This window comes from Schistocerca serialis, chromosome 2, assembly GCF_023864345.2.
Source record: "Schistocerca serialis cubense isolate TAMUIC-IGC-003099 chromosome 2, iqSchSeri2.2, whole genome shotgun sequence".
NCBI lineage: Eukaryota > Metazoa > Arthropoda > Insecta > Orthoptera > Acrididae > Schistocerca > Schistocerca serialis.
Window position 1 is genome coordinate 832,276,811 of NC_064639.1, and position 21,284 is coordinate 832,298,094.

The following is a 21,284-nucleotide window of genomic DNA, read 5'->3' on the forward strand; positions in this document are numbered from 1 at the left end:
ACTCCGAGCAAGGCCTTAAGGGATGGGAACGATCCATCGTCGTTTAATAGCCGCCACAGAAACTGCTACGTAAATAAAGAGAGCTTTATCACAGATTCAAGAGAAGTCAAAAACTAGTTGACAAACGAAAGCTGAATGACGCGATAGAAGTGTTCAATGTCTTTTAAAGCAACATTTTCTCAACCAACTTCAGCAAAAATCCTCAGGTTTTGGTCTTATGTAAAATCCTCTGTTCATTCATTGAGTGACCATAATGTCACCGAAACAAAGAGAAGGCCAATATACTAAATTCGCTCTTCCGAAATTATTTTACGGTTGGAGATCGTTACACGCTCCCTCTTTTCAATAATCATACGAACGTCGGAATGGCAGATACTGAGATAGCTAGTTGAGGAACAGAAAAGCGCCGGCCGAAGTGGCCGTGCGGTTAAAGGCGCTGCAGTCTGGAACCGCAAGACCGCTACGGTCGCAGGTTCGAATCCTGCCTCGGGCATGGATGTTTGTGATGTCCTTAGGTTAGTTAGGTTTAACTAGTTCTAAGTTCTAGGGGACTAATGACCTCAGCAGTTGAGTCCCATAGTGCTCAGAGCCATTTGAACCATTTGAACAGAAAAGCAACTACAATTGCTGGCCGTCCGGCTAGCCGCGCGGTCTAACGCGCTGCTTCCCGAACGGGAAGGCGTGCCGGTCCCAAGCACGAATCCGCCCTGCGGATTAGTATAATGGTCCGGTGCGCCGACCAGCTTGTGGATGGTTTTTAAGGCGGTTTTCCATCTGCCTCGGCGAATGCGGACTGGTTCGCTTTAGACCACCTCAATTACACTACGTCGGCGATTGCTGTGCAAACACTGTCTCCATGTATGCGTACACCATAATTACTCTGCCACGCAAACATTTGAGGTTACACTCGTCTGGTATGAGACGCTCCCAGGCGGGTTCCATGTGGGGCGGCGGTGGAGTGAGTGGACTGCTGTGGCCTGTTGTGGGGTTGTGAACCACTGAGGGCTACGGCAGGATGAAGCCTCTCTGTCGTTTCTAGGCCCCCAGTTCAATACAATACACAACTACAGGTGGTTAGTGGAAAGGTGTAAGTACCACAAGAGATATCTGTAAGATTCTATAAAGATTATGTGAAAGAATTTGCTCCCCTTCTAGCAGCAGTTTATCATAGACCGCTGGAGCAACGAACGGTACGTAGCAACCGCAAAAAAAGAGCAGCTGATCCCCGTTTTCAAGAACGGCTGTATGACAGATGCACATAATTAAAGCCTATATCGTTGACGTCGATTTGTTTTAGAATTATAGAACATGCTTTGTGCACACGTATTATGACGTTTCTTGTCGTCGGCTGATGAACAAAGGGATAGTGCCGTGTAAACCAGAGATCTACGAACAAAGGTTGCTTGATGTTGGCTGCTGTTATGACTGCACGGGAGATTGTATTCCCGCCAATTTACTTTGGTCAACAGGACTGAAGATGCTGTAATGGAACACAGAAACTGATTGCATAATTAATTTAAATGCAAAAGAGATGACAGCAGGTACTTTAATTTCCATTTCATGTCTTATCTTTGGGTCAGTCTGTACGGTGTTCAGGAAGATGTCTTGAGTTTTGGCTTAGCAGACCTGTCAGCTCACAGCCCGCCTCGTGACGAACTCTCAGTGATGTGTCTCAAGACATACATGGAGGTTACAATTAAACTTTCTCTACCTGAAGGGACTGCCATGGTAAACGAGCAATCTTAGGACAATGAAATTTTAATTTTCACTTGAGAGGGCAACATTTATCAATTGTGTTACATATTAACGTTAAAGGTTACAAAAGTTTCTCAGTGTGACGATCATCTGCATCCACGACAGCACGGAATAGTACTAGAGATTCCATTTCAGATTTCTTCTCAGCACTTTTCGAAAGGTGGACTGTGGAATGTTCAGTTGTCATGACACGGTTATTGCTCTGCTTGAGGATTGTACACTGCGTCCAGCACTCTCAGCCATGGTACCAATAACGTCTTCAACAATCCGTGGTGCAATTAGCAGTCGGCATAGCCAAGGGGCAATTCCCAAATCTCCAATTAATTCGAACTTCCGAAAAATGCACTAGTTCCTGTTATAAGGCAAAAGATGGGAAACAACTTTTTTCTTCTTTTACTGTTTTTAGACGTCCAGTGTGGTTCGTATGCGTACCAGTGCCCTATAACAACGACCACATTCCATCAATGGGCAGTGGTACATATGTGTACCATTTGTAGTAAACTATACAGCAGTTTTCAATATATATTCAAACAATGGCTCTGAGCACTATGGGACTTAACTGCTGAGGTCATCAGTCCCCTAAAACTTAGAACTACTTAAACCTAACTAACCCAAGGACATCACACACATCCATGCCCAAGGCAGGATTCGAACCTGCGACCGTAGCGGTCGCGCGGTTCCAGACTGTAGGGCCTAGAACCGCTCGACCACCGCGGCCGGCAATAAATATTACTTTAATCATAAAATGAGCATGAAAATACACAAAAATCTTGATTTACTAAATTTCAGTAATTGAAACAATGAAATTCCAATATTTTTTACAGTGATTAGTGAAAAGGAACAACAAAGCGCTACATTATAAGTTTTACAGCACAGTGCACTGCGTTTCTGAATTCTCTTTGTGCTCCAATCGTCGTCTGCTTCCAACATCAGGCAGGGGTGTACCAACGTTTGTAAAACGAGCGACCTTGACAACGGCCTTCCTACCAGGTGGGACTTTTCTGCGGTGAGTGGATGAATTTACAGGCGAATATCCACATTTTTTTCGGGGGGCAAAATCTGTAGTAAGTTCATTTGCCAACTGTGGCCGAAATTCGATGTGCATTATCGACATTTTCTTTCCCAACATTTATAAAGTCTTGGTAAATATTGTAACTGTTGACAATTGCAGCATCAACTAGGTGCTAAAATATTCGCATCCATGATCTGCGAGATTTCTACCCTGTACTGTATACAGCCATATATTGCCCAAATTTATCGACACTACCAATACAATCGTACTTATTGTAGGATGTTACTGCGGTAGCGCAAGAAACTGTTTTCTTGGTACCCCGATGATTCGTGTGTTGTTGTTATATCAGAGGGATTGTGCATTGAACTTGCAACACATACTGCTTTCTTTCCCCTGTCCATCCATTTGCATACTGATACGTCATCTGTCTGCAATAACCCACTTTCCGACTGTTTACCTGCCTTCAGTTCTGATTTCGGAAATCGTACCAAATGCAAAAAATATTCCCAATTGGATCTAATTGTACCACCTGCAAAAATATTTTTGTCTAATATATACTTCAGAAGTGGAAAGGAGGTAAAAAAGAATTGCCAAAATAGAAACAATATCCTAAATTACGAAAAGGTTCTGCTACTTCAAGAACAACTCTTTCGTACAAGCCAACAGCAACTTCTCCAGAATCTGAGTTATCTGTATATCTAGACTTAAAATGCACCTGCAGCAACCCCAATTTTGAATTCTCGTTTTGTTGGTTTCATGTGCATGTACTGTTTCAGGGTGCTTCTTCCCCTAAACCTGATCATACTTTCATCAATGGAAATGTGTCTTGATGGACAGAGGCGAGTCTGGTACGATTCCTGTAAAAATTATTAGAGGGCTTATTATGAATAATTTATCATACTCTGGGGCATCACACGCTGGAGTTTTTGAATTACGTCTTGTTAAATGCATCTAATCAATTTCAGGGAACGCTTCAAATTCAAGACACTATTAACTCTTTCCACGTAAAAATTTACGCCATTCGACCAATAGAACCTCATACTTGTCAACGTATGGAATCTCATTATTACGAAAATGCCTAAAAGAGCTTTGGTCTCTTCACCTTTATAACAGAGATCAGTAACCACTGTTTGAGCAGCGTAAAGATTAGACTGTTCCACAATCGGTTGCCAGATATCTGATGTAAAGAAAGAGAAAAGTATTGCAGATAGAGATTTATTATCTTTGTTCAGTTTCGAAGCATAAAGTTCCTGAAACTGCCTGCCACTACGCTTGATGGGCGTTTCCCCTTGCTGGGCTAGCAAAACCGTTCAGATGAATTTTCATCTCACATAGAGTCTCAATCAGAGCTCGGAAAGCTAGTATCTTGAAAATGTCCTGGCACAAAATCTCGCTGTCTAAAATGTCACTGGGATCGACAGTTGAATCATCGGATGAAAGATCGTCGTCTCTCTTGTTATTCACTTCCATGACGTTTTCTGTTTGTGAAGGAATGTCACTGTGTTGTGAGCATCCTGCTCTTGTGGATAGAGGTGCAGTGGAACGAGTCTTGCGTGACGATCCATGCACTTTCAATGGCAGTAGGTCTTCGGCATCTTCATCTTCTCTCTCTTACGAGTCACGCACTTGATCGTCAGTAGATGAATTTAGTAACTCCTATGTTTCTTTTTCTGTAAGTCCCTTCGTGACCTGAAAGTGTTGTAAAGCCTTTTGTCACTATGTGGAATTATTGAATCCACTTGAGTATTATCTTTTGGTGAAGCGCTTTGTTGTAATTCTTTATCAATAGTTAAGAGAAAAATGCGAGTTTTAATTCAAATCGAAAGCATGAAATGAGAAACAAAATTGCTTAATTTACGTATGAAAATGTAGTCACACATGTGTGCAAATGTCTTTCCTCCAGTATGTACGATAGAAGTCATGGCGGTCAGCAGTTTAAAGTTTGGATTGTTTCGTCACCCACACGTCAGCCACTCACAACGGCTGCACAGTGTTGCGTGAGCCAGGGTTGTGATATGTACGAGAATTCTCGTACGCATACGAGAATTTCGTCATTTGTACGATGTACGAGGCAAAAGTGAATATCGTACACGAACATACGAGAATTTTGCCTATTTTTTTTTTTTTAGCGTTTAATTCGATTGATAACTGGTGTCGTTACAGACGACTTACTCTACCCTATCCTATCCTAACTTAGTCTACAGACATCACAAAAACATACATGCCCACGGGGGATCTCGAACCTTAGTAGTTGCGGGCTCGTGGCTCGTGACGCCACACCAAGTCGTGTGGCTATGGAGGCGGGTCCAAATTTTTTACCAAATGTAAATTACACACATTTTTTTGGAAAATAATCAATTCATCTGTTATATTTTAAAAATGATTAGAAACTGTTACGAATCCATGCAGTCTCTGTCAATCAAAAAATTTCAGGCAGGAGAGAGAGCGCCAAACTACCGACATGAGAAAACGATTAAAGTCGAGAATGAGGCTTAGTTCAAAGCCTGGCCCTGGAAAATAAATTAAGTAAGCTAACAATAACGAATCACTTTGCTTTGCATGACATATTTCACTCAGTTCGAATTGTTAAGTTTCAGAAATAGAGCAGCCAACGAATCTCAAAGCACTAAATGGAACTTTAATCGAATATTATTGGAAAGCAATTAACAGTAGACCTAATTACCCTACAATACTGTGGAATTGTTAAGTACAAACGAAAGACGTTGCATCAGACGGTATTGTTTCGTCTTCAACAAACGATACTCTTAACAATGCGTATTTCGCGTACAGTCATTACGAGTACGTTTAGCTGAATTCATTTACTGTGTAGTTACATTTTGTAAGTGTTTCGAGTTACTGTGTGTTACTGTGAGTGGAGAAATTGGAAGTGACAGGGAATATGATGACACAAGCACGAAGCTTTCCTGCACGCCGGAGAAAAAACGTCTAAAAAGAGGTGGAATCTCGAAGACAGAACGGCCTGCCCATCGACAACAAAAATTTCCTGATGAGTGGCTACATATGCCAGGTTTACGTAACTGGCTGGTGCGCGATAGTGATCCGCTCAGGGCGCAATGCAGATATTGCAATACCAGCATGGTTTCTGAAATCCAGAATATTAAAAACTATTCCAGAAGTAAGAACCACCTAAATATGGTGCAGTCTGCTACCGTGCGACAGCCTTCAGTTGCTCAATTTGTCACAAACGCACAACCAGTTGAGAGGAAGGTTGCTAAAGCTGAAATCAAATTATCAGCATTCTTAGCAGAACATAATGTGGCATTTTTGGCTGCTGACTATTTATCCGGTTTGTTAAAAGATATTTTTCCAGACTCGGATATTGCAAGGGCAATGACTTTTAAACGGCACGAAGCACGTGCCATTGTTTCTAATGTTATTGGGACGTCACACAAAGAAGTGTTGGCGAAAAAACTACAACACGCCAAATTTAGCATAATGACGGACGAGTCCACCGATATCGGAACTGTGAAAAAATTCCTGCGTGGCGATCCGCTTTTATGACAAAGATTCAGGTGAGTAATAATAAGAGCTAGTTTTGAAATAATAACCAAATTAATTCTAAAATAAATTTTCCTGTTAAGTTATCACTTCGTATCACTTCTCCTTTTACAGGTTGTATTGAAAGTAAGTTTTGGGAGATATATATATAGTTTATGAAGATGGAGACTTAAATGTTGAGAAAGCTTCTACTGCAGGAAATCTCTACAATGGTGTAGTAAAAACGTTTCAACAGCATAACATTCCATTTGCCAAGATTATTGGCTTTGGAGAGCAGATGGTTGCAATACTATGATGGGAGTTCGTAATTATGTTGCAAGCAGATTCCGAGATAGCTGCCCGGGTATTTTTGTAATGAAGTGTGTTTGTCATTCGGTGCATAAATGCGCAAGCGAAGCGTGCAAGAACCTTCCAAGAGCTTGTGAGGACCTCGCAAGGATTATTTATGGTTTTTTCTAACTCAGTGCGAAGAGGCAGGCAGAGTTCAAGGAATTTCAGGTATTGTAGCACTTTATATGTCATAGACTTTATTTAACGTCCGATCGTGTGGAAATAGGCTAAACATTATGTTTTATTCCAGGTATTTTTAAACTTGGAACCACGCAAATTACTACATCCTTCACAGACACGTTGGCTGTCAAAGATCGCGGTTGTTAGGACAGTGCTGGAAAACTGGGATGCTCTAATGCTGTTTTTTTAACCAAAAATGGCTTTCTGAGCGAGTTCTAAGTGCTGAACAAGTTTTTAACTGTTTACATGACTCCTTTGCAAAAATGTATTGTATGTTCTTAGAGTGGATTCTACCAAAATTTACTACTTTCAACGAGTATTTCTAGTCTAGAGCAGTAGTAATTGTTTACCTTCATGACAAGATTAGAGCTCTCTATACAGAAATACTTCTGTATTTCATGAAACGCACTTATGTCATGGGAAAAAATCTCAGTGATGTTGACCCAAAAAATGGAGCTCATGATCTGTAAGATTCACAACTGTATTTGGGTGTGAAAATTCTGAAGAACGTTGGCACACCAGAGATAAAGAATCACCCACATCTTATCAAGGATTTTTATCATCGATGCAGGAACTTTCTTCTGGTGAGTACACCTCGTTTGCCTGAAATCATATGTAATTTGTGTTTTATTGTTTTCTATACATTTGTGTGTTTATGTGTAGCATACCTAATGAGAGCTATTAATGCTCAAATATTACAGACAGCTTCGTGCCAGATCAAATTACGGTATGATATGGAAGATAAAGTGCTGTCCAAACTAGCGGCACTCAAACCTACAAATGCCCTGTCACAAAGTTTCCGAGATACACCACCTTCACTCATGCCTTTAATGGAACTGTTGCCACGTATAATTCCTCCCTCAGATCTCGATTTAGCACAAACTACAGATCACCAGTGGAGGCGTCTCCCTCTGGTTTTGGCTTGTCTCCCAGACTCACTACAAAAGGAACAATCACCAGATAAAATGTGGAATATATTAAATAACGAATCTGAAGAATTTAAGGAATTGAGCGTTTTCGCTCTCTCAACTTTGAGTTTACCTCATTCAAATGCAGACTGCGAAAGAGTGTTTTCTAAGGTATGTAACGCAATGAAGCTAATAACTAGTTAATAATATGATTTCATACTTGTCAGGTTATTGAATTTTCATGTTCAACTTCAGGTAAACCTCATGAAAACCAAAATTAGGAACAGACTCCAAACCAGTACACTGAATGGAGCACTTCTTGCCTCTGAATGCATTAAAGAACGACCAGGAAACAACGTAACATGTGTAACTTTTGAGCCAACAAATGAAATATACGAGAAAATGACGTCGGACACTCTTCATAAAACGAAACAGGAAGAAGAAGATGTAGACATCGAATTTGTTTCATAATTATAAATTCTTGTTCATAGTTTTATTCATTTGTAAATAAGGTTTTGTATATATATATATATATATATATATATATATATATATATATATACTACGAATAAAAAATTTTCAAAACGTACGAGAATTTTTACTAAAATACGAGAATTTCATGAGGTTGGTACGAGAATCACGCTGTATGGATATCACAACCCTGGCGTGAGCCCCAATACTCAGTATCCGTTCGCGCTCAGGCTGTAACAGAGCTGCCGGTCGTCGATCTCCCCCCCCCCCCCCCCCCCCCTTTTAACTTTGTATCACGCGAGTGCATCGATACACACACCTCGCGCGCATCTTCCATCGGAGAAGCCGGACACTGAAGCTGCCTCCATACTTCCCTGTCAACTGCCTCCCCCGAGGCTCACAGGTAAGTGCCGACGAATATTTTTTCTTTTTACACTTGCAGTATAACACTACCACTAATACACACTGAACACTTTTGTGTGCATCTTCACACAGCATTCGTACTCAGTTCTTTCGTCGATAGCGTTCATTTACAAAACAATAAAATTTTCAGGTTTCCTCCATTGGTACAGAGAGACTTATATTCTACTATTTACAAAAGATCACTTACGAGCTAATACTTACAATTAACGGTCACTTCTTTTGTTAAATCCAGTGAACAACTGCTGTATGAATGGACTCTTTATATCTCAAGGTTTACTTTCACTAGTGAACCTAAAAATGTTCTTTCAAACTTTCTTCTAACGGCTCATCTCCTCATTATGAAAACTACAGATTTCGCAACACTCGTTGCATTTCTTCTTTAGTGCACCCAAGATCATTTCCTACTGCCACGTAGCATACCTACTACTTAACGAATACGCATTTAATGCTGAATCTTTTCTTTTGTGCTTTCCTTTGTGCTTCGCAAAATTTTTATATTTGAGGGACTGGATAACAATAGGTCTCCCTCTTCGCTTCATGTACTCAGCAATCGTTCTCTGTAAAAAAAAATACGGTTATGCGGGTCTACTATTTTTCGCATGAATGGAATTACCCAAATTTCACTGGGTTTACCGAACCTGCCCATAAAAAACATTACTAAAGCTAGCGAAGTTCATCGCACTACGTGTCTCATTTCTCATAAGCACTGCTTTGCCTCGAAGCACACGTGCCTCTTACAAGTCGACCCTTGGTCTGGGTTAATGAACCAGGATCAAAAGGAACGGGCACAAGGAAAATGGATTTCATAAGAGGAGTGTCTTAAGAGACATTTTTACAATAAAATCTGCATGTAAATAAAATTATCATAATAAACATAGACACATATATAAATTTTTAACCTCTTTCATTACAGCATGCTTTGCTACTTCTACGTCTTACTCTCGTTATAGTCAGTATTAAGTTTAAACATAACTGCATTGCTTGTTCTTTAGATTAGCCTTCAATTAGGGTATTGAATGGTCGCTAGATTACACTACAAAACTTCTGAAGATCTTTACTTGGACTTATTTATAATACAGGGGGCTTGCTGTGTGGTTAATTAGTACCTTGATTCTACTGTAATCAATTCGTCAGCTAACATTCCTCAAATACTCTTTAAATTGGGCTCAGATCACAGGGAAACAGTTTACTTTCATGGCAATTAATGGCCTCGTGGTGTACTTACGCTACATTATTCATGCTTCATGGTTTGCCTCTCTTTTTGTACTGAACTTCAACTAACTTAGTTTACTACAGCTTATCGTCTCCTTGCGTGAACACATGTGGGTTACCACTTGTTTTCTCATTTAACAGCACACTTTAACTGAACTTTAAGCTAAGATATTTCCTCCACTCCTGTTCACTGTCTGGACGTTTTGAACATGTATTGTTTTAAGCAGGTAATTTGGGCTTTTACAACAGAACTTCAAGTACTTACATTACTAAATATAAATCTATAAATCTTCTTGTACCTTGAGAGGAGTGCTTATTTACGCACCCTCCTCCATTTCTCACCTTTACATATTTATATAGCTCCGGGCAATCACCTCGCAAACACTTTTATTTTATACTAACTTAAACTGAAATTCTTTCTGCAACCTTAATTTCTTGCTTCAGCTTGTTGAACAAATATCAGTTCATGTCCATCACTATAAACAATTTTTCCATACTCAACATTTAATGCTTTCCATGTAGCAGCCGTTACCATGTAGTCAGTGTGCTGTTCAACACAATACTTACCATTAACAGTCCACACAAGGAAATTTCAGTACGCAAGAGAAAAGAAACCAAAACAGATTCTATCTGCAGTTGAAGCTGCGTCTGTAAACTAACTCTTTGTTTCAATAGACCAATCGCTATGGAGCAAACCTGAATCGGCAACGATAAAATTTTTGAAACAGAAGACACCTCCTTGAAGAGACATGATGACATGACATTGATGTTTGCTCCTGTATCAACAATGGCTGTGACAGGAATGTTGGCAATAGAAATCTTAATCGAAGTCTGGACCTGTTCATCACTAATGTCATTAATGTCTTGAGCTTCTTTGTCAGGTGCAGGGTAATCTCGTAAGTCGGTCTCATGGTCGTACCGAATCGCATTAACATACTCAGAACCAGAGGATTCGTTAGTGCCCCCACTCAAAATCCGCAGCGACCTCTAGGAGGCTGAAAGGCGCTGCCTCTAATTTTCCGCAGGATGTTTAGTCTGTTTGTCAGTCTTGGCCTTAAGTGTTTGTTTCGTTTTATATTGGTGCTGGTTATATGGTACAAATGTAGGTGTAAAGGGTTCAAATCCACTGGGTGCATTCATTTCTGAATAGAATACTTGAGACGGCTGCTGTCGCCCCATCTTTTGGTTGTCGGCAAAACCATTTCCTTGTGAAGGAAAGTTCGCATTTGATGCCGTTTGAAAATTGTTCCGCGGTCCTCTAACCTGTGAAAAGTTGTTCTGGTGTTGGGCTGGGTGGCCTCCACCTTGCCCATGCCACTTGCTATTTTTCCACCAATAACTTTGATTGTATACTGGCCTATTTGAAAAATTACCACTTGTTTGTGGAGAATTTCCATACTGCTCGGGCGCAGAATTAAAGGGTCGGTTTCCGTACTGAGGTTGTACCTGGTGGTTGTAAATTTGGTGGTATCTCTGTTGATTACTGTAATTGGTTTTCTGCTCCCGATTAAAGTTATTGCCGTTTGTGTTTTCATAACGGCTGGCAGGTTGGTACCAGCGATCGCAGTAGTGCGCTCTCTCCTTCGGCCCATTGTTGTCCGCGTGCGATGCATTCTGCTGGATGCTAGGGAAGAATTTGTCGCTGCCAACCTTGGAGCGCACATTCTCGCCAATTATATCTAAGGAATCCAGCACAGAAAGGAGTGCATCCGTGTCTTCTTCGGATACATTTACTAGTTTCTCTCTGATAGACACAGGGAGTTTGCTTTTGAGAATCACAATTACGTCCTTGGAAGTAATCGGAGAGTCCCAGAATTTAATTTTTGCTACATACTTCTCAAAGTATCGCCGGAGACTTCCATGCTTCTCATTGAAAATTTCCGCACCATACACCTACTTCCTTAATCTCTGCTGTACCCCATTACTACAAAATTTTGCCTAGAACTTTTTCTCAAACTCTTTATAATTCCTACACGTGTCTACCATTTCCGTTCCCCATAATACTGCATCACCGGAAATAAATCCAGTGACGAAATGAATACGCTATCTGTCTGTGCAGCTCCTGGGAAATATGCCGGAAAAATTCTTTAGGAACACGATGGGGTGTATTTCTCGCTTCTGCGGATGAAAAACAGGAAAAGTGCGATGCTTAATCACACTTTCCTCTAGCATTAAACTCACAATTGTGCGCGGATCACTTATTTTCCCCACTCGGGGCTGAACAGGACTGTTGTTTTGCATGTAATCAGGCGGTGAACCATAAGGTCTATAGACTTGTTCCCTATAGCTTGCGTATGCGTGTGCGGCTTTTCTACCCAGTTTCTCAGCATTCTGACTTCGTCCACTACTTGCTGCTTCCACTTAGGAAGATGCCCTGTAAGTGTCCTCCGAGTCTGTCCCAATTCAGACACCACTGTGTCTCCCGACTTACCAGGAGCAGCTAATATTTCATATGTTACATCCTTGACAGTCTCCCTAAGCTCCTCCCTGACCTTCTTTTCGATAAAAATATCTTTACCCTTTATCCATTCACCGTAGTGTTCCGATAATGCCTCTGCGTGTGCTTTCACGGTGTTGTTAACCTGTTCTTCGATATTGATTGAGTCTATCTGCCTCGACAGATCCTCTACTACACCTTCAATGTCAGATACCGCATTTCTAACTGAGTTTATTTCTTTGGTAGCTGCCTGAATTTTTGTGTTTAATGTTCCAGATACTTCGGCTATTTCACCTTTCACCTGTTTCTGCATTTTCTGAATTTGATCGCTGATCTTAGTTTGCACCTCACCCAACTGGGTATTTAATTCAGCCGTAATTTCTTTATGCAGATCTGTTTTGATTGCGCCTAGCTGTGTTTTTACTGATTCGCTTACAGCATCTAATCGGGAGTTAACAGTCTCATTTTGTTTTTTAAAGTCTCATTTACTGCGTCAAACTGTTGTTTCAGCATTTCCATTAATGCGCCGAAGTCATTTGTAGCGGCAGCGGGAAGAGTTTGGACTTTAGGGTCACTTTCCCCTGTTACAGACATAGTTAGTTCAGTATCCACACGGGAACCTACAGTTCGTGATCGTAAAAGGTATGGAATACTGTTAACGTCTTCAATCCTGTCTCCTGTTGTTACCTGTCTCTGTTTACTCTCTGCCATTTTCGTCAGTAAATCACGTGCTACGCAAGGCTTTCGTCGTTTGTCAGTGACGTGGTGAGTCCGCTAAGAGCACCGCTCTCGCGTGAGCAACAAATGAAATTCTATCTGGCGAGAAGACAAGATGGAACCTAAACGTTTCAGACAAATGAATGAAGATGGTCTTCACTGCAAATTGCACACAATATCCACCATGTTGAAAAGGTAATACAGCTATTCTAACAATGGAGAAAAAAGAATTCTGTTATCAGACTACGAAGAATTTTACTTTGAAAGATAAAATAAAGCAGATTTTCTATAGCGGGAAGGAGATAGAAAGGATGTGGATCGACTTGGAAAACAACGTTGCTACTGAAGCACTACACTGCGTATGCAAAATTCTGACTTACTATTTGATGGCTTGATTACCGCTATGTTGTCTCAGCAAATTCGCGTATCTTTTCTTTTCCTTTCTCTCGGTAATTAAACTGCGTTATCGACCAGCATATTTCCTGTCTTTCTCACAGAGAGATGATGTGTATATGAAACGACAGAACATTTATTAACACTAGCACATACAAACTTTTCCAAGAATTTGAACTAAATTTTGGCCAGGCGCAGGCGCCAAGTGTGATGTAACAAAATAAAAGTGATGTTGTTATTCAATGGGAAAGTTGGAATTTTAGATTTCGCTTACTGTTTTATCAATCGCAATTGGTGTAAGAATCATGGATTGACCATTGTCATTAAATATTGCATTATGACATGTGAATAGTCTTTACTTGCAGTTTCGCGTGGCTTGAAGCAGTCACAGCTAGCGTGCTATTGATTAAGAAGTTGCATTATCGTCTTTCTAATTATATCATGATCGTAGATACGATCATACCCGGTCGTGAAGTTATTGTTATGAGAAAACAATTTCCTAAGGGACCAGAAAGTTCTTATGGGGGCAAAAACAACTGTAACATCACACAAAAGGGAAAGTCAATATTAAAGCTGATGCAAGAAGACGATAAAACAGTTTTCTTTTTGTCAATGTAACACGCACATTGGACTGCTGATCTTGGCGTCTGTAATATTAGCAAAATGCATAATTAAAATGAAAATAATAATGAGGAGATGATAGGAATGAGCACTGCTAAATGATTCAATATTTCCAGAACAAATATTTATTATAACTAAACCATGTATCGTATCTTATGCTTAGTACTACAATGACGGTAGATTTTTATGTCCGTTTCATGTCCATTGAGCGCTCTTTTGTATAGCCATTGTCCATTTGAGTCGCCCGTGCGTCGTCACGATAAGTTATAACAGTTCTTTTTTTTACACTTAACTCAAACTTAGACGTAACACGTTTTTATACATTAAGTAAATAATTAGATCAGACAGCCACAAATCTGCGTCTGTCTTATTTAAGAAAAACATTAGAAGTGTTTTAGCGCTCAATGCTTCATTTGTTCTTCAGCGAACAAAATAGTGAAGGATCGCATATCTATCCGTATTCTTCTGTTTATAGTGCCGCCAAGTGACGACGAATTACATTATTTCGGAAATTCCACCGTCGCTATGCGACGCCTTGTTATACATTAATCATTCTTTATAAACAAGTATTTGCCTTCTGGCTGAAAGTATTAACTATTTGCTGTTTTAATGAAGTCAAAAATAGCGAATATCACAGTAGGAATTACTGATTTAACATCTGTCTGTCTTTGGCTCTGAGCACTATGGGACTCAACTGTTGAGGTCATTAGTCCCCTAGAACTTAGAACTAGTTAAACCTAACTAACCTAAGGACATCACAAACATCCATGCCGGAGGCAGGATTCGAACCTGCGACCGTAGTGGTCTTGCAGGTTCCAGACTGCAGCGCCTTTAACCGCACGGCCACTTCGGCCGGCTGTCTGTCTTTGATTTAAATAAATAACACTAATAAATTATCAGCACTAGGCATGTATACAAAAAAAGATTGGTGTTAATATAAAATGACTCGTTCCACATCATTACGATTTATCGTCAAATGATACATGGAACATGAAACTAAATAACTAACTGTTGGTGTATCACAAAGCGTGGCACAGGATTATATACTTTGGAAATCTCAGTACGAAAACCAAAAGTAAAATCAAGCAGATGGTCCAAGTAGATGTATATGTTTCGTTATTCCGAGAAACTGACAGAGTTACTGGCGGGAAATATTTTACATACATGTTAAAACAAAACATTCATTTTACGGGTCTAAGCCTTTGAGACAATTCCTTCTACCATATTTATAGTGTCGCAGAATGCAGGAACATATTTAAAAAATTATATCATTTTTTATCCTGTAAATTGCTATTATAGTCAACACTCTCAATGATGTATCACAAATAAGATTTCAAGATGTGTAAAGTACATCGAGATTAATGCTTTGACAAACTAATAAAACAAGAAATCTGTCCTGCACGCAGTTCTGTGTCTTTGGCATTTCAATAGTTCACTTTGCTAACACACACAAGACACCGTAGCATGACGCGCTTCTTTCCTCAGTGCTTATGGGGTAACAAAGTACTCGTAGGTACTTTTTTTGCAAATGTGACCATTAATTATGCTGTGGATACGAGCTCTGAGCACTATGGGACTTAACTTCTGTGGTCATCAGTCCCCTAGAACTTAGAACTACTTAAACCTAATTAACCTAAGGACACCACAAACATCCATGCCCGAGGCAGGATTCGAACCTGCGACCGTAGCGGTCGTGCGGCTCCAGACTGTAGCGCCTAGAGCCGCTCGGCCACTCCGGCCGGCTGTGCATACGGGCTGAAAATGTAACGAATAAGAAGCAGTACCAGTAAGTAAACAAGCAATGGTTTCGGAATTCCAGCTTCATTTGCTGTCGATACAAATATAGTAAAAGTGGAATTACATGAATTACGAAAGCATCCTTTTCATCACAACATTCTCTTTTTGATTATCCGAAATATATGAAAGGAAAACAGTTACATTGAAGAGGCCAAATGTGTCGTATTACTAGAGCAAATGCGCGCCCATGAACAGAAAAACGTTCGAAATTACCTTCCTGACACTACGTTATTTACATAAGCACGGTAATTTTTAGTATGTAAAACAAGAAATGGGTACACACGACAAAAACTATGAACAAGAATAATCGTAAACGGTACTTGGCTACTGTTCTGGGCTATTTAAAATGGCGGCAGGCCCCGCCCACTCTGGCTTCAAAACAACGTACAACGTTAAGTCTGCAGCCGCAACTCCCTTCTTTTTTTACCTCCATAAAGTCTATAGTGCCATCTCGCTTCTTTTTTTACCTCCATAGCGATATAGCAATGAAGTTAAAGATCTGTGGTACACATACGTACCGACCAAAAATATTTGTGTGTAAGGAACTTATTAGTTTCAAAGTACGCTAACAGATGCCAGAGCTTTGTGTTTAGAACGCAGTTAACAAGTGGTTCTCTAGCTCACCAAAAACGAGTGCAAGATATATATATATATTTAAACAAGTGGTGCATTATTGTAGCATGTGCTGCAAAAGATAAACTAGGGCGCGTAAAGCGAACCTCTCCGCATTCGTCGATGCGGTGATACTCAAGAAGAGCAGCAGCAATGTTGTTGTTTTGATAAAACAGCTTTACGGGTAAGCCTTACTCACCTTGTCCAGATCCACGTTGGCTGTCTCCAACTGTAATGCACACTAATGCTTGTTTTTTAACCCTACATCGCCGTACCAGCACCGGCACCTAACGGTATGTCACAACGCTAACACTAACAACGTAAATTCTGCTGCGCACAGTCCGAACATCATTCCTATGAGTTGGGTACCCATACGATAAATCGTTTTCTGGCTACCTTAGCTCAAGGAGCCAAGTTTAATTACAACCGCGCTGTATTTATTTGACATTTTAAAAGTGAAACTCCAGCAGATTAAACTGTTTAAGTATTGCGGTTTGGGTGTGGTGGTAGACTTGAGTAGTGGCGATCCTACTGTGACGAATGATTATTGCTGTAGCGCTAAGTTGAATGTGTGTGTTATTGATTGATTGTATTTATGCAGCAGATAGTGCAGATTATAATGTGTATGTGGGAGGTGAGAAACTATGAATGTACAGCAGCGATACAACACTCCAGTCTTGTGGAGATATAGACCACGGCTGCCAGCAGCGGCATAAGTGATATACGATACCAACAGCGAAAATCACGAAGAGGCACTTCACTTTTACCAACAAGGCACTCGGAATACCCCATGCATGTAAGCTGCGAAGCGATAAGGGATTTCTACCCTCTGATGGCGACGTCTATGTTCCCAGTTTAATCCATTTCCTTACACTACGCATGGGTAACATTTAGGATCCGCGGGCCTGATTAACATACTTTCTTATGCTCGCGGGCACGGTACGTGACAACAGCGCTCCTAGCGCCATTGAATCAAAACTACAGCGCCCGTGACATTAATGTTTATGTGATAACGTACCGATACGAATGGCACCCCTTCCCCAACACGCCACGCCAATAAATGATGCATTAGAAAATCCTTTTTCGAGAGTACATTCAAATTATCCCATTTTCAGATATTTGTATTTACTTACACACCTGGAACACTCGAACGGATGTATTAGTAATGAAAAAAATAGTTTCTTTTATCATGATTAGTGACCAGACAGTAAGCATCATAAAAACCTTAAAATATGCATGCAAATATACATGAAAAATGCTTAAAAGCGCATTAAAAGTGTCGAAATATACAAGATGAAATAAAAAAAACTTGGCAGTTACTGCGTGCAGTATATCTCAAAGTTGAACGAGTGCATAAGAGTTACGAGGAAGAGCGCCGGCCACGCCAAAAATCGGTATATTTAGAACACTGATATCATTTTCTAAATACTTTCTGGCAGGGGTTAGGAAGGAGGCCTTTCTGGGATTATTTTCTAAAAATTTGCAAAATGGGGACGCATATCGTGTTTCAAGAATTGTTTCTTCTTTGCTATTGTTGTCGGTCGCAAGCGGATGCGATGCGAGTGAGTCGCAGCGAAACACTCGATTGTACAGAACCAACTTCGAGATATATCGCACGCAGAGGGGCACGCTCAAAAACTCCGTAATATTTACTTAAAAAACAACATACAACCATGAATTTTTTTGAAGAGCATTAATTTTTAATTAATACTATTGGACCAAGGTATCTTTATAATTTATTTTACATTTATCTACTACTGTAAACATAAACGACCAAGTACTGTTCCAAATGTTGGGTAGTTAGATTGTGTCTTCGATCAGTCAAAACATTTTTATAAGCAGAGAAGGACCGTTCTACATCAACTGAGGTAATTGGGCAGTATTTGATAAAGTTTACCTGTCCCATTAATAAAACTATCAATTTGGAACAAGGGTTCAAAGCCTGGGTTATTGTTTAATATGTTTTCAACGTGTTCTTTAATTTTTCTTGGGGATACCTCCGGCAATGAGGAGTTGACTAGAATAATTTTATTCATTAACTGCATAGATTCATTAACGCCAAAACTTGAGTTTCAAGCTTTTTAATACTTGCAGGTATATGGGAAAAATGAATGCTAATCACAGCAATGTAGTTTTTAATACCGGAATCATTAAAAGCTACCTTGCACTGGCTAACTGTCAAAGCCTCTGCACTATCGAAGTCGCTTACTACCTCTCCAAGGGCATCGAAATGTTCATTATCAAACAACACAGCATCGGCCCACGTACCCCAACGAGTTACCACTGGCTCGGGAGGTAGGAGCACATTTGTTGTGTTTCTTTGTAGGCCTTGATGTGAGCAGAAGCTTTTAGAAACACTTCCTTCGTGGATGAAACCAGCTTACATTCACAAAAGTGGAACGTACTTCTTCAGCAAGGTGATGTACTCCATGACAAAGCATGTCACATGAATCAAATTGGGATATAATACTCGGAGGGCTTTTCCTGCTTTGATCAGGGACCAGCATCTGAAATAAACACAAACAGCCTTTCATATGCAGAAGATTCTGGAAATATTTTTCTAATGTCCTCATTTACAAATCTGGCTATCGTAGAATGATTTACGTTTTCAAGTTCTTGACAGGCCGCTAAATCGGAAGAAGAAGGCTCTCCTTTTAAAGCACCAACGATTAAATTTGAAATGTAACGCCTAAAAGTGTCTGTAGTTTCGTCAGCTGAAATCCAGATAATGCTATCCTTGGGATCATTGCGTATTTATTCCAGACCATTTACGTAAATGTCGGTATGTAATTTTTATGCAATGTTGATTCATCTGGTATATTTTGATTTAAGCAATATTTGTACAGGAAGCCGTTCAGGATAGGGTTTCTAAGTCTGTGAAGATAAATGTTGCTTGCGATGAATGATTCGCACAGATCCATGTTAATTCGATTTTTTCTGGTTACCTTTGGACAAATCCCTGCCACTGCAACTTGCTGTTGTCAGGAGTTGTTGTCGTGGTCCTTTCTTCTGCGTCCCTGCGATATGAAGACTTGTCTTGACAGGCTGGTCTATTTGAAGCCTTTTTTTTTGCATGAAACGTTTTTCTCAGAAACTCGACAATATGAGAGAATTCAGTCATACGTAAATGTTCCAGGATGGACAGCTGTCCACAAAACGTTTCTTTTCTTGGGCGGCATGGCGCACAACACGTTACACACTACATGTCGTAAACACGTTATTCTGTGTACAAGTTAACAGAAAGCTGAACTGAAACAATTGACGTGCGACTAAAAGCTTTTTTAGTTTAATTTAACTGTTGCCGACGAGTACGGTATGACGGCGGAGGGGATTAACCGGGCCGGGGGGCGAGCATTATTGACTCTGTCTCCCTGTTGCTGTTCCTCGTTCCTCTTCTGTAATGATTTCGCTAGGCAGTGTCCTCTCGGTTAGAGCACGCGGTTCTAGGTCGCGGTCAACCTGTGAGGCATCAAAACTACATGGAGCTAGGGACCGCCCGTCTAAATTTTTACAGTACAGTAAACATAGAGCGAAAATATGCACCGTCACTAGTTTTTAGTTAAAATATGCAGTAAAAAGAGCCAAATATGCGAATGCATATGCAATATACAAATGCATATAATCCGGTCTCTAGTTACGACGTTTCACAATAGCTGTTTTAAAAACGTCCGTGATAAAATTGCGTAGCGCCGTTAGTAAAACAATAATGTTCACGACACGTGGATAAATGTAAGCATCTGAAGATGCGATTCCAGGCATCTTCAAATGTCATCATGGAAAAACAAATGCCTACAAAAGCACCTGACTGCAGCTAATTCATTATGAATTACCTTCAGTTTCAACAGTTGCCGTGTTCTAAGAATTATTAATGTTAGTACGAGAAAGGATAGAAAACCAAAATACAGCACAGAGATAGGTAATTCCATCGACAAGCGACTTCCCCATGCCTTACACCCTTACACTATGTTTGCTCTAACAGTCTAACAGGAGACGTGTTTCATAGCTTTTTCGGTACATCATAGAATCTCACATCAGTGCTCGGAGATGCGAACAGTCACTTCGTTTGCATGGAGAGACATCTATCGGTCATATTTGGCGTCAGCAGCTTCGGCACAACGCCGCACGCATGTTCCGTGGCGCCACACGATGGTGCCGCGTTAAGAAACTTTTCCGGTACGTTTGAGCAGAGCGCCAGTGTAGGGGCTGTCATAATTTCTATCTGACAAATCGGAACATTTCTCTTGAAGTGACTAAAAATGCATGTAATTTGAGAATCAGAAACTAGGACAAACCGTGACACTACTCTTTAGCTAAAAAAAAGCGAAATAATTAATGAAAATATTTTCTCGGCTTTGTGTTTACTACCGCGTGTAGCGATATTTGTTTGAAAGTGCCGCGCTAACACTGATTTCACAATCGTTGTTGATTTTGTTCTGCTCAAAGCAACATTTTTTGCTGCTCCGGAATCATTAAAAAGCTTGGAACTTGGCCTAGTCGTACTGTTTACTGATTTAAAATCGTAGTTTCGAATCCTGCTTCGGGTATGGATGTGTGTGATGTCATTAGATTAGTTAGGTTTAAGTAGTTGTAAGTTCTAGGGGACTGATGACCTCAGAAGTTAAGTACCATAGTGCTCAGAGCCATTTGAACCATTTTTCATTGCACGTCGACCCCGGCCTCTGAATGCAAATACGAAGTGTGCACTGCTCGTAAACAACCTGCACTTATGCCTAGTCCGCAGTGAACACGCACAGTTCAGCGCGACAAAGGCTTACCTGCGTTGTTGACCATCTAACAACCATCCGATTACTACCACTGTTCACATTATTTTGGCTATCCTCTGTACCTGCATTACCAACGTCCGCAGCTTGCCCACGTACAGTATGATTTGCTGCTG